The following is a 13,622-nucleotide window of genomic DNA, read 5'->3' as shown; positions in this document are numbered from 1 at the left end:
GTGCGCACCCCGTTTCCGCTGGTCCTGGCCGCTTCGGGGCGCCCAGGACCAGTTCCATCTCCCCCTGTTGGCACCACGTGGGTTATGGCGCCGGCCCTTGAGCCTCCCCCACCCTGCGGGTGGGTGCGGCGGCCTCTGCAATAACCCTCGCATGTGCCTACTCAGTGGGTCAACCGTATATACTTACTTGCCGGTCGGCATCTGCATACATCCTCCCTCTCCTCAAACGCTCTTAACAAATAATGTCAGCCAACAATCTCAGTTCTTGGTGATGGTCGTTGTTGGCCGCAGATTTATTAATATCAATAATGATTATTAATAGCAATATTAATAACATATTAATAACATACTGGTTGTATAATCTTCATTTGCGAACTTTAACCATAAATCATGCACATCACATTACAGTTTATGACACCTTCCCCTGGTACAGGTGTCTGTCTCTCGTGCACCCCTCAGTTCGTAAATGGCACTTGTGTACAACCAGTTCTTAATCAGTTTCTTGGTGTTCCGGTAGTTGGTTGGCCACACCCCCTTTTTGGGTGTCATGGAGGGGAGCTTCTTTGCGTGGAGTTAGGTCCCCAGCTCGCTACCATTTGCGCCCTGCCGTCCGGCCGGGTCTGGGCCGCGAGTGCCGTCTCCGTCTTTTCCTCCCCTCCTTTGTGCGGCCACGTCACCCTGCCGTGCGGCATTGAAAAGTGAGTGGCCCTCCTCCTACACACCGCCCACCGGTGTGTTTGGTTAGCCAACGATTGTAGGATTTCCGCCACGCCGCAGGGAGGCTCACGTCTTTCTGCGGCTCCCCCCTCTGCCCCTTGGTTCGTGGCTACCTACCTTCCCCCTTCTTTTGCTCCTTTTTTTTTTTTTTTTTTTAACAACAACCCGCGAGCGTCATTGCGCCCCACAAGTTGCCCCAGAACACCTCCATTCCCTTGTCGGACAGATGCACCCCATCTTGTCCATATAGCTCTGGGCGGCCTGGGTGGATGAGGCCGTGCCGGATTGATTCCAGGCCGTTGGTCGAGCAAAACTTGTGCATGGCGATATTTAACTTGCGCCTCGCGTTATCCACCGCTTTGTTGGAGTCGGCACCCCTCCAGTGCCTCCTGCTGATCATCTCCGACCACACCACTGTCGTGGTCCCCAGCCATGCCGCCGCTTTGGCGATGTCCTTCTGGATGGCTTGGCCCACCGCCTTGCGGCCCAACCGCGTTAGGTCGTTCCCTCCTAGATGTATGATCAGCACATCCGGCAGCCACGCTGAGTCTGCCATGAGGCCGTCCAGGGTCGGTAGCAGCTGCTCCCATCTCATGCCGGGCCGTCCGATCCAGCGGATGTATGTCGCCTTGGGTCTGCTTTCCTTGTGCCCCACTCGCCTCCACCAGGACTCCATTCTGGATACGAATGAGTGTCCTACGACCCATACCAGTTGTGGGCGTCCTCCTGCCGAGAGAAAATGCTCCGTTAAGGTGGCTTTCTGCGCACCGGGTGTGGACGAGGAAGGGGCAAGAAACCCTGCCGTACGGCATCCCAAGGTGGCTGCCCCCTCTCCCCTTTCTGCTTCTCCTTTTCTTTTTTTTTTTTTTTTTTATATGAGATGCGGGCGTATGTAAGACTTGTAGGCCCTGGACCGCCATCTGCCCACGGCCTGTATCCTGTCCTCTGGCATGCCATACTGCGATGCCGAGGTCGCCGCCCCGATCCTGAAGGAGTGCGGGGCAAATGATGTTGCGTGGAGCCCCGCCTTATTGAGGCCCTGGCGCATTACGGCCGTGAACTGGAACCTGCTCAAGTTCCTTCCGTCTTGGTGTACAAAGAGGGGGCCATCCCCCGCCGGGCGAACCGCCATGTATTGATACAGCCAGCACACTGCGCAGCGCCCCACCTCTGGAATACAATGTAGGCGAATCGTCGCCCCTTTCCCGGCCCTATCCGTTTTGGATTGCCTGAGCGTGAGCTCCACAGCTTTTACCATCGGCTTGATGTCCCTTGCCTGCAAGCAGCGCTGCGCCGGGCCTGACCTGTTGGGGGCCACTATTTCGCTTACCCGAAATGCCCCAAAGTAAGCCGTGGTGAACGCGGCCCCAAAGAGTAGCCGCTCATACCTGTCTGCAATGATGCTGGTTAGGGCGCTAAGTAACTGACCCAGCTTGTCATAATCAATGGGGCGTCTGGCGTCCTTCTTGGTCCCCTCAATTTTCCGCCAGCCTTTCATGGCTGCTTTCAGGTAGACAGTTGCCGTGGGGTCCTCGCCTGTGTGGAGCCTGGCAAAGTATGCCATGGCGGCCATGTGCGCCTGTGCCCAGGACCTTGTTTTCTTAGCGTCGAATGCCCATTGTACGAATTTCTCCACCGCTGTGCGCACTTTCGCTTTGTCTTCCAGTGACTCTATGCCCCCGATTCTTATTACTGTGGCCGCGTATTTCCTGTATCTCCTGTGTGCCTCAGAGGTGAGCGAGTGCCCTATTTATCTGGACAAGTCAACCCCCCCAGGTCCCACAGGTATGGTGGAAAGGGGGTCATCACCTCGTCCGCACCGGGCAGCAGTTGTTTGAACCGTGTCATCTGGGACCGGGATAGCGCATCGGCGACCGTGTTCTCTGTCCCCGGCACGTGTCGAGCCTTCAGCTCCAGGTTCCCCTCGAGCTGCAATTTAACCAACTCTCGCATTAGCCTCAACATGCCCGGGCATCTTGCTGCGCCTCTGTTAATGGCCTGCACTACCCCCAAGTTATCCGACCACAGGGTGAGCTTTAGGTTCCTTATCTCTTTTTTCCATACCGTCAGAGCCACTACTATTGGGAATAGTTCGAGGAACGTGATGTTTTTCGTGAGCCCCTGCGCATGCCACCTGTCTGGCCACTGGCTGGCACACCATCTGGTCCCCAGGACTGCCCCAAATCCCAGGCTCCCGGCTGCGTCTGTGTCTAGGGATAGCTGATCCGCTGTTACCCAACCCTCTTTCCATATCAGCACGCCATTGAAATCCTGCAGGAATTCGTCCCATACCTGTAGGTCCTGCCTTACACCCGTGCTCAGCCGGATGTGGTGGTGCTTGTGGGTGACGCCAGCCGTTAGCGCAGTGAGGCGCCTTGAAAAGACCCTGGCGGGCGGGATGACCCTCGCCGCAAAGTTCAGCCTGCCTATCACCCCCTGGATATCCCTGAGGGTGGCTTTGCGCCGGCCCCGTAGTTTGGCTATTTCTTCCCTGAAATCCTGCACTTTCTCCGGGGGGAGCCTGGCGGTCCCCGCCGTGGAGTCCAGCTCAATGCCCAAGAACGTCAGTCTAGTCGTTGGGCCTGTCGTCTTCTCCTTCGCTAAGGGGACTCCGAGTGTTTCGGTCAGGTCCTCGAACGCCGCCAATGTACTGGCGCACGTCGGGGCTCCCGCCGGTCCTGTGAACAGGAAATCATCCAGGTAGTGCAGCTTCCCGCCCCCCTGATGCCTGTCGTGGAGGGCCCATTCCAGAAAGGTAGCGAATTGTTCAAAATAGGCGCAAGATATGGCACATCCCATGGGCATGGCTTTGTCGACGTATACGCCCCCATCCCATTGGAAACCGAGTAGGTGGAAGCTGGTCGGATGTACCGGTAGTAAGCGAAAGGCAGATTCGATGTCCGCCTTGGCCATGAGGGCCCCCTTCCCTGCCGCTTTGACTAGTGCGATCGCGTCGTCCACCGACGCGTAACCCACAGAGCATGCTTCCTGGTCGATGCCATCATTTACAGATCCCCCCTCAGGGTATGACAAGTGGTGTATCAGCCTGAATTGGCCCTTTTCCTTTTTCGGAACTACTCCTAGTGGGGAGATGACTATTCCTTCGCACAATTCCTGAGGGAGGGGGCCCTCGATTCTGCCCAGGCTCTTCTCCTTTTCTATCTTCGCGCTCACCACCCGGGGATGCTGCCTCGCTGATTGTAAGTTATTCGCTCCTGTTAATGGCAGTGGGCCTTGAAACGGGATAGTGAAGCCTTTTTCAAAACCCTCTACTAGCGTCCTGGCGTCTGTTTTGTTTGGGTACCTGTTTGCCAAAATGCGCAGCTGTTGTGTATTAATGGGGGACCTAGCCAGCTGGCACTGTTGAACGTTTACTAGTGTCCTGCCCCCACTAGCCTTCGGGCTAGTGCTTCTTGTGTTTCTCTTTCTTTTCGCTCTTTGCTTCCCGCTTGGAGCCTTTGCATGTCGCTGCAGCGTGTTTCCCCCCGCAGCTTGAGCATGCATGTTGGAATTTGCACGAGGAGCCCCATGAACAGTCCCACGCATCGTATCTCCAGCATATGGCCTTGGTCGCGGGGGGGGAGCTGGACCGCCCAGAGGAATGCTTCTGGTAATTTCTGTTCTTCCCCTTGTGGGACGAACTCCGAAAGGACTGGTCGTATTTCCCCGTCCAGGCTCTCACTTCTTTGGCAGCGAGCATTTTATGAATAAAACCTGAAACGTCCTCCTCGTTCCACTCCATCTCTGGGTGCCTCTGCATCTTTAACCTGAAACCCTTATCATATTCCAACCATGCATCCCCGGGGAATTGCCTCTGCGCAGAATGTATGTTAGCCTCATACAGCCATAGGTCAGCTGCGCAATGGGGGAACCTCTCTACTATGATACACGCCATGATCCTGAAAGCGTCTAGCCAATTCTCGAAGTTCCGCTCCTTTCTAGCCCCTCGCCTCTCCCTTTTTTCATCCTCTCTCCTGTCACATGTGGTCAGGTCGAGGCCCTCTAGCTGTATTTCTAGGAGCGAGAATATATCGATGAACTCCTTGCGCCATATCCTCTCTTTTACTGCGAGAGGAATAAGGCACGCCAGCCCCGTGGCTTTCGTCGTCAAGGAGGCAGGGCCGGGGGATGGTCTGGCGTACAGGTCACTGCCTAGCCCCCCCGACCCCGGGCTCCCGGACCCAGTATTGTACCCCCACCCGGGTAATGGAGAAACCTGATCCCCCTGCGGGGATAGGCCCACCTGCTCCTGCACCCTTGACTGCCGGGCCCACCCCGGATCCATCATGTGCCACGTTAAGCCCCCTGTCTCGTCAGTGCGTTGTTCCCTGGGCCCCGCCGCCCCCTGCCCTGAGCTGCTCAGTAACGTCGGAGCGAGCGATTTCAAACATTCTTTTACAATGGTACTAATATGCTCACCATTAACCGTTCCGCCGCTCGTCTCACCCTTCTTGCTGTCGTCCGACCTCAGCGGCGGGAGCTTCTGGCGCACTTTCCTTGGGGGATTCCTCTTGTACGTCTTCTTCCTCGGCGTGGTCTTAGGCTTCTTGGGTGCTGACGGGCCTGCTTCCTCCTCTGCCTGGCCGTCCGGCCTATTCTCCTTCCCTTTGGCCAAATGGGGCTGGAGCCATTCGTCGCCGTGTACTGCCGATATCTCGCGGATTTTCTTCAGCACTTCCGCCATGTCTCTAGGCTGATCTTCCGCCATGTTGTCCCCAAGGCCTAGGTCTGTTTTCTGCGGGCTGGTCTGCGCCGCTGGGTCGGAAGGAATTCCGGACCCGCCTTTGAACTTCCTTACCCGTGTGTGCTGTCCGTCCGATGAAAGCGGCTCACTGCGCGCTCCCAACCGGACAGTTGCTTACCGAGCTGGAGCTTGGCCAGGCCGCCGAGCTCGTCGTCTTCCTCCGTCGCTTCGGGTTCCCGGGGAGCTGGGTGGAGAACTTGACCGGCGCGCCGCTCTGTGTGGTCGTTCTTCTGCTTCGGCCGTCCTTCGCCGCCTCCTGCCGCAGTCGGTCTTCTTCAAACGATGTCGTTGTCGCGCCGCTCTCCCAGCTCCTTCGAAGACGTTGTGCTTCTGGTTGGGGAGCGGCGGTGTTTAAATCCCCTTGAGCCCCCTACGGGCTTCAGGTGAACCCCCTTTGATTGGGGGGTTCAAAGGTAGCAAGGTTGGCCATTGGTCGCCCCCCATGGGCGCCAAGGTCACAAGGTCACTTCCTGTCGGGGTGGCTGGTGCGCACCCCGTTTCCGCTGGTCCTGGCCGCTTCGGGGCGCCCAGGACCAGTTCCATCTCCCCCTGTTGGCACCGCGTGGGTTATGGCGCCGGCCCTTGAGCCTCCCCCACCCTGCGGGTGGGTGCGGCGGCCTCTGCAATAAACGCCGTTTCTTCCTAATGCTGAGAGCTGGCATTATTTCAACAGTTACCAGCACCCTGCGTTTGTTGGACATTTGTAGTGTGGGTCATAGTGATGGAAGATCTGGCAAAAGCTATCAATGACACGAGCATTAATAGTGCAGCTGTCAATGTGTAGAACTACGTCTTTCCATAGATAAACTCTGATATCCAGTAATGTTTAGTCCCTGTGGAACTCAACCCTTCAGGATCGAAGATCATCCTAGGAAATTCATTGCTGGCTGAATAATCACTTGCTCGTGAGGCATTCGAACCCGACCTGGCCAATCATAACTTGAATCTTCGTGCCTGATTCGCCTATATTTGTTCACTGCTATCCATGCTGGGAAACAACCATTACAAAGAAGTCATTACCACACACTACCTTTACAACACACTACCTTTACAATGCACTCATTACAGCGCAACATCCTTTACATCGCATGCCATTATAATGTATGCCATTCCAAGGCATGCCACTACAACGCATGCCATTACAGCGCATTATAAGGTAAGTAATGGTAAATAGTAATTTTTACCCCTACACTATACAACACTTACCCTGCTGTTGCACTCACTGGAGTGGGATTAGGAATTTTTACCCCTACACTATCCAACACTTACCCCGCTTTTGCACTCACTGGAGTGGGAATACTAATTTTTACCCCTTTACTATCCAACACTTACTCTACTGTTGCCCTAAAAGTATTATGCGTTGTAATGGTATGCGTTGTGATGGCATGCGTTGTAAAATCATGCATTGTAATGGATGCTGCAATGTAAAAACTGTGTTGTAAGGACATGCGTTGGCAAAGTTTGCATTGTAACGTGTCCTATTCATCCATGCTTGCAGCTGTTCTGTTGGTTTTGGCAGCTTGCTCTGTCGCTTTTATATGGTAAGTGAATGAAGCTGGCCTTGTTCCTTCTCTTGATTACACACACTGTGAATAGTAACAGCTTTTCGCTGTCTCTTCACTTTCTGTAACACTCAAGGTGTGCTGGGGGGGGGGTTGTCCTGCTGCTTTCCATATCATTCATGTTGTTTGTATGATGGCAACCAAAACAATTTCTGGGTGTGTTGTGGATGCTAGCACTCCTGCAATCTATAATGTGCATGTTATCTGCATGTGAGGTAAGCTTGCCCTGCTGTAACCCATGATGACCATGTCATCATACATATTCTGCATGTATGTTGGACACTTGTCCTGGTACTGCCAATGAGTGCATGTTCTGTGCGTGTGTGATGCAAGCTTGAGAAGGGATTGACATGCCATACATGCTCGCTGTGTATGATGGAAGCGTGTTCTTGACAACATCCATGCCCTGCGTGTTATTGACTCTTTCCCTAGTACTGTCCATACCACATGTCCTGTGTGTGAGACTGTGTGATGGTAGCTTGAAGTGCTGCTGTTCAAACCGGATGCTCGGTGCATGTGCTGGACTCTTGCCGTACCTCTGTCCATACCATATATGATCTGTGTGTGTTTAAGAACCTTGCATGCCAAATCATTAGTCAAATTAGAGGCGATTTGGGGGCCCATGGCCCTGGATAACTAAATATAGCTAGATTTAGCTAAAATATGAAATAAGAAGTAATACACCTAAAATGTTTGTATTTGTTATGTTATCTTTCTCCTCCCCCTTCTCTTTGCCTCACTATTATTCTCTTGCCTATGTACTAAATAAAATATCTGCTTATCTATATTAATGTGTCTGTATATGTTAATGATATAATATGCCCTATTTGATGAAAATAAAAAAATATTACAAAAAAAAAGAACCTTGCATGCCTTGTGGATTCTGTATGATGGGCTCCTGCCCAGAGCCCACGTGGGCCTCTGGTGGAAGTGTGCAATCCTGACGTACATACTACACATGCTCTACATACCACATTTGCTGGCCTCCCATCACTGCTCAGAATATCTCTCATCCAAACAGAAAAGGTTTGGGGGGGGGTCTTCTCTGCACTAACCATTCTCATCCCTCTGGAACTCTCTTCCACTGAATCTTTGAGACAGGCCCAATATCTTCTCTTTCCAAAAACAACTGAAGACCCGCCTCTTCCGCCACGCGATCACACCTGATGGACTTTTGCTCCCCATCTCCCCACCTCAATGTCCCTATTCCTCTGTAAAAAAAAATGTGGCCTTTGGTCTCGAGTGAGTCATAAAAACTTTAAAATAAAAAAAAGTAAATACATCCCTAACTGAAGCTTGTCCTACTTTCCGTGCAGTGCCTGTTGCATGCATGTGAATGGGTGTGTGGGGTGGTGGAAGCTTGCTATGCTACAGTTTATCCAATACACGACTCCCTTGTGTCTTGGAAGCTTGTCTTACTACTGTCTATGCAATACATGTTCTTTGTGTGTGATGGAAACTTGACCTGTTACTACCTATGCGTATGTGTGGCCATACAAGCTTGTAAGGATCCCGATAATGCCTCTTATGTTCGTTGTAGGTGATGGAAACTTGTCCTAATATTGCTCATACTGTACGTTTTTTTGAATGTCATGAAAGCTTGACCTGTTGCTGTCCTTCTGTGCATAGGTGTGGTAAAGGAAGCTTGCACTGCTACTGTTAATGCCTCTGATGTTCTCTGTATGAGATGGACACTTGTCCTACCTCTGCCCACACAACACGTTCTTTGAATGGGATGGAAGCACCTGCTGCTGTCCATTCTGTGCGGGTTTCTTATGCCTGTGTGAGATACAAGCTTACACTGATGCTGTTAATGCCATACACATTCTCTGTGTGAGAGGGAGGCGTGCACTGCTGTTCCCTATGCTAGACCCGATTGGTATTTACTGGACCCGTGTAATGCCTGCATAATGCCTCTGCCAGGTTCTAGCTGAATGTCAGCATTACTGTTCCCATGGAGAAGCCATCTTCCAGCAGCAGCTGTTGTGACGCTGTGGGAATCTGAGGGCTATTGTGGTGGTCCAGGCTTCCCACCTGTCGAGGGTTGCCAGGACCCACACGGTCCTTCAAAATGGTGGCTATAAAGTCTCCATTTTAGTCCTAGCGACTCACACCTGTTGTCCCAACCGTTATGTAGTCTGCGTTTGGTGCCTACAAACCAATTGCTGCCACAAATAGGACTACCCAATGCACATTCTGAAAAGGCGTTTAAGAGGACTATTTGAGTTCGAAGGGCTGTTCAGTGTATTTGGAATCCTATGATTACATGAATACATTCATTAGAGAGGTATTATGATGATTTAAATTAGTTAAGAACGGATATCCGATGCCAATGGCAAATAAATTGTAGTATTTCTTTCATGTTTGCGATTTGTGTCATTTCTCTGTCTCGTTGAAATGGTAATAAATCATGACTGCATATTTCCATCATGTGCACCACTCCAGTGGGAGTTGAAACACATTGGCGGTTGGCTGCCATTTGTGTATGTATATATATATATCCAAAACCAAAGTCTCCAAGCACAAGAAGCCCCCGACCTTACAGGGCGGCCTCATTATCAATGGGCGTGGAGCAGCCCATAATTAGTCAACACAACAAGGAACACTGAGAGGCCTATTTCAGGATACAAAACTGTGGTGAAGTCGACGGTCCTCTTTCTCTCCCAATAATTATCTGCAAATGATAACCTTCAGCGTGTTGATCCACATCCTTTCAGTTTCAAAAACATTTATTCCGAAGGCAAAGCAGCATGTATTTTCGAATCCTTACGCGTTTTGGCAGTTGCCTTGATCACAGATGGAAATCATTAAAGTGTAAAGTGCGTCGTGCATTCACATGACCAGTTCTTTAAAAATACATATCCCATAATGCATTGTACTGTTACTAGTGAAGTGTCACATGGAATCTCAATAGATCCTCTTTTTTTTCTTCAATATTTTCATTTCTTTCTCTGTACCTGCATTGTTGTAGCAGAGCTATTCACACATGTTGTGCTCGGCGCAATAATCATAATCTATTGTAAAACATAATATGGCATAATATAAATTTCCATTTCATCGCACAGTACTATCAGCCTTATTCATGAAGGCTAAATCGGCTCGCAAAGGGCCGGATTCTGAGAATCCGGCCCTTTGCGAGTGCGATTTTTGCTTTTGGTATTCAGCATCCCAAAAGCAAAAATCGCTAATTGCGATGTCGCAAATGTGCGAGGAATGACATTTAAGGAATCTCTATTTGAGATTCCTTAAATGCTATTCAACATCCTATTTCAATTTGCGAATTCGCAATTTCTAGGCGCAATTTACTGCGAGGTCAGACCTCGCGGTAAATTGCGAAAACTCAGAAAAATGCATTTAAATGCATTTTTGTGAGTTGCATGTTACACACACACATGTCCTTTGGACATGTGTGTGTGCAACACCTGTGTCACAGATCATTTGAGGGGTGCTACAGGGTGTCCTTTGGACACCCCTGGCACCCTTCAAATCGCTATCTTATTTGCGATTAGCAATTTGCTAATCGCAAATAAAGAATGTGTAGGAATCGCAAAAAATATTGCGATTCCTACATGAATCCCGTTTTGCGAGTCCTTAATAGCGAATCGCTATGATTCGCTATTAGGGCCTCGCAAAACGGGAGAATGATGAATCTGGCGGTATGAGTCATTCCACTGAAAAACATCCCAGCAATGTTAATAGGTAGGCGTGACCCAGCAAGTAAACAAAAAAGCATTTGTTTGCTTATCACCGCTATCGGTGTGGGTCTTATGGCGCTTTATGTGCACCATCTTATGCTCCCTAGCATCAATCGCAATGTGCATATATCGCCAGAGGCTTGATATTAAAGGCCTCTGGATTTTTATGTTAGCATATTCTGCAATAATCTTCTCCATGATGTTTCTTGTGCATAGACTTATGATAGTACAACTTGACATCATTTAAGGGCTAGGATCGCCCATTTGACTCCATTGAGATGAAACGTGTTTATTTGTATGTGATTTTCCTTTACACATATTGTTTGCCCCTTGAGGACCATGATAAGCCAACTTGGGCACGATTATGGAGTTATTTGAACTAGTAAAGGTGTAATCATTGTGGACCCCTCTATTGGTAGAATTGTGTTCCACTCCTCCATAGCCCACATTCCATCTCATCAACAGTGTGGGAACAGCATGCTTGCATCAGATCGCTTGCTGAACTAAGCCGGCAAAATCGGAGTCCAAAGTCCTTCGGAATGTAAAATCAGAGTCCAAAAATGCTCCGAAATGGCATTTCCACAATCAGTAGCAGTGGTGCAGAGGGCTATTTACCCCCTATATTGTACTGAGGATTTTTTGGACTCCAATTTTGCCGAACCAGAGGTCTGTGGACTCCAATTTAGCCCTAAATATCAACCCTGTGATTTGTTTCCAGCTTAATTAATTCTCGGGCTCGAATTGAAGGTGAAGGTTTTTGCTCTGGGCTGTGCTTTAACTTGATGGCACTAGGAAACATAGGATTTCATATTGTTTCAGTAAGACGCATGCTAGGACGTTGACTCGTTCTAGCTCAATGGTCAACCATTTCAACCAGTCCTGATGAGGCCTTGAATACATCGAAGGCTGAAACGTGTTGGCCGTTTGTCTTTTGGAGAAGAAATTATCAAGAAAAACATAGCAAGTTTATTGTTGCTTTGGAGAATACATATTAGTTCAAAGTTGTCTTGTGTGACTTACCCCTCTTTTGGAGGATTACAGATATTTGTGAAAGTTTATTAGCCCCACCCATTATCAGTTGATATGAAAGATGTGGTCGGGAAAGGCCAAGCTCGACCTTATTTCTGCTGTACGTTAACAGCTGTGTCTATGTATATATTAGTCGTGTATAGTAATGTTTTTTTGTATGTGATTGATATTTGAAATGCAATATATACACATTCTGAAAAAGAACTGTTTATCAAAAATGTAAAAAATCAAAGAAATGGTGTCTATAATTTGGGCATTGAAAAAATAAATATGTGGTTTTGAGAGTAGTTTGTAGTGTAATATTGCCATCATTGATTGAGTTGGCTTTCCAAGCAAATTTATATTGTTTGGTTTCATTCATTTTGATCAAAAGTATTTTTACTGCGCTCACTTTCTTCTCTTTGTGTAATTTGTTGCCAAAGAGCAGCAGTGAATTTTGGTTACCCTCCAATTTTTTGTAGCAAGTGAGTAGGCAGCAGAATGTTTTATTATTTTCACTGTGGAAAGTAACTCTGTGAACAGAAAGAAAACATTAAACACAATTTGAAAAATTAAAATATATTTCTACATTACAAACAAGAAATCCAAATTCATTCACAGAAAATCTTATCCATAGTTACAAATGTGTGTACATCTCTTCATCACATTTTAGGTTTAAAGCATTTTTTATTAAGTCAGTGACAAAAACAGGAAAACAATGGTCGCAAATACTGTGCATGAAAATACAGCCAGTCAAGAGCGCATTACCGCGTAAAGTCTCTGCAACTTAAGTGCACATCTGAATCCGGTGCTGTTGCGCATATGCTTCATCACATTTTAATCCGATTTGCTCCTTAGTATCTAGTAACAGGATATGCGTAGACTCCAGTCTTCATCGACTTTCTCTCTGTCTCCGCCACTTATACTTTCAGGGATAGAGCTCAATTCACTGTATTTCATTTTCCCCCATGTGTCATGTGAAAGTGTCTAGCAACTACATAACTGGTGTCATTATTTTTTATAGCCCTGAGATGCAGTAAGGTTTTCTTTTCTACTGAGAGTGTAGTACCTCATATATATATTTTTGGACAGGAGCATTTTAACATGTAGACTTCATGGTATCTTTGACAAGTAAGAGACCCTTTGACTCTGATATACGCCCAAATTAGGAACCAAAGTTACTGATACTTTGACGTGCCTTACATTTATTACATTTGGGGAATCTTTCTCTGTGATGGAGCCAAATCTCTTTTTCATCTTTATTCTCACTCTTAAAAAATTGATCTCCTGTGGACCTAGACCTCTTGAATGTTATCTACAATCTTCTGGTTATACTGACATCTATGGTAGTTTGCTTCTCAACAGCAATGTTCACTCAGTATCAATCTTTCGGATTCATCCTGCCACTGAATGATAGTAATAAAGCGACAAACATTATATTTGTCTTTTGATTTTCTGTTAGTAAACTGGGCCTTTTCTCGCTCCACTTTTTCATGCTTTCTTGTGCTACACACAGTATCTCATTTGTGTGTCCTCTTGCTCTAAACATGGACAGCATTTCACAATCTATAGCCTAATACTGAAGTTCTGTGCTACAATATCTTTCGGCTCTGAGGAGCTCCCAAAGGGTGTACTCTCTTTAAGTGGTTCTTGGTGGAAGGGACTGGTGTGTAAAGTACTATTTCCCACAGTAGGTTTCCGGTAGAGGGTAGTCACTACTCTGCTGCCCTCGATCCAAGAAACTCAAGTTGGTTTATGGTACTTGTGAACCTCAGATTCAGATTATTCTAATTTATCTCCATTACAAACTCTTCTGACTCCTCCAAGGTCCCCTCTCAAATCACGAACAGATCATATATGAAGTGAACCCAAGGGACAATATGATCGACTCACTTT

Source organism: Lissotriton vulgaris, chromosome 10, assembly GCF_964263255.1.
Source record: "Lissotriton vulgaris chromosome 10, aLisVul1.2, whole genome shotgun sequence".
Taxonomy (NCBI): Eukaryota; Metazoa; Chordata; class Amphibia; order Caudata; family Salamandridae; genus Lissotriton; species Lissotriton vulgaris.
This window is presented reverse-complemented; position numbering follows the sequence as displayed.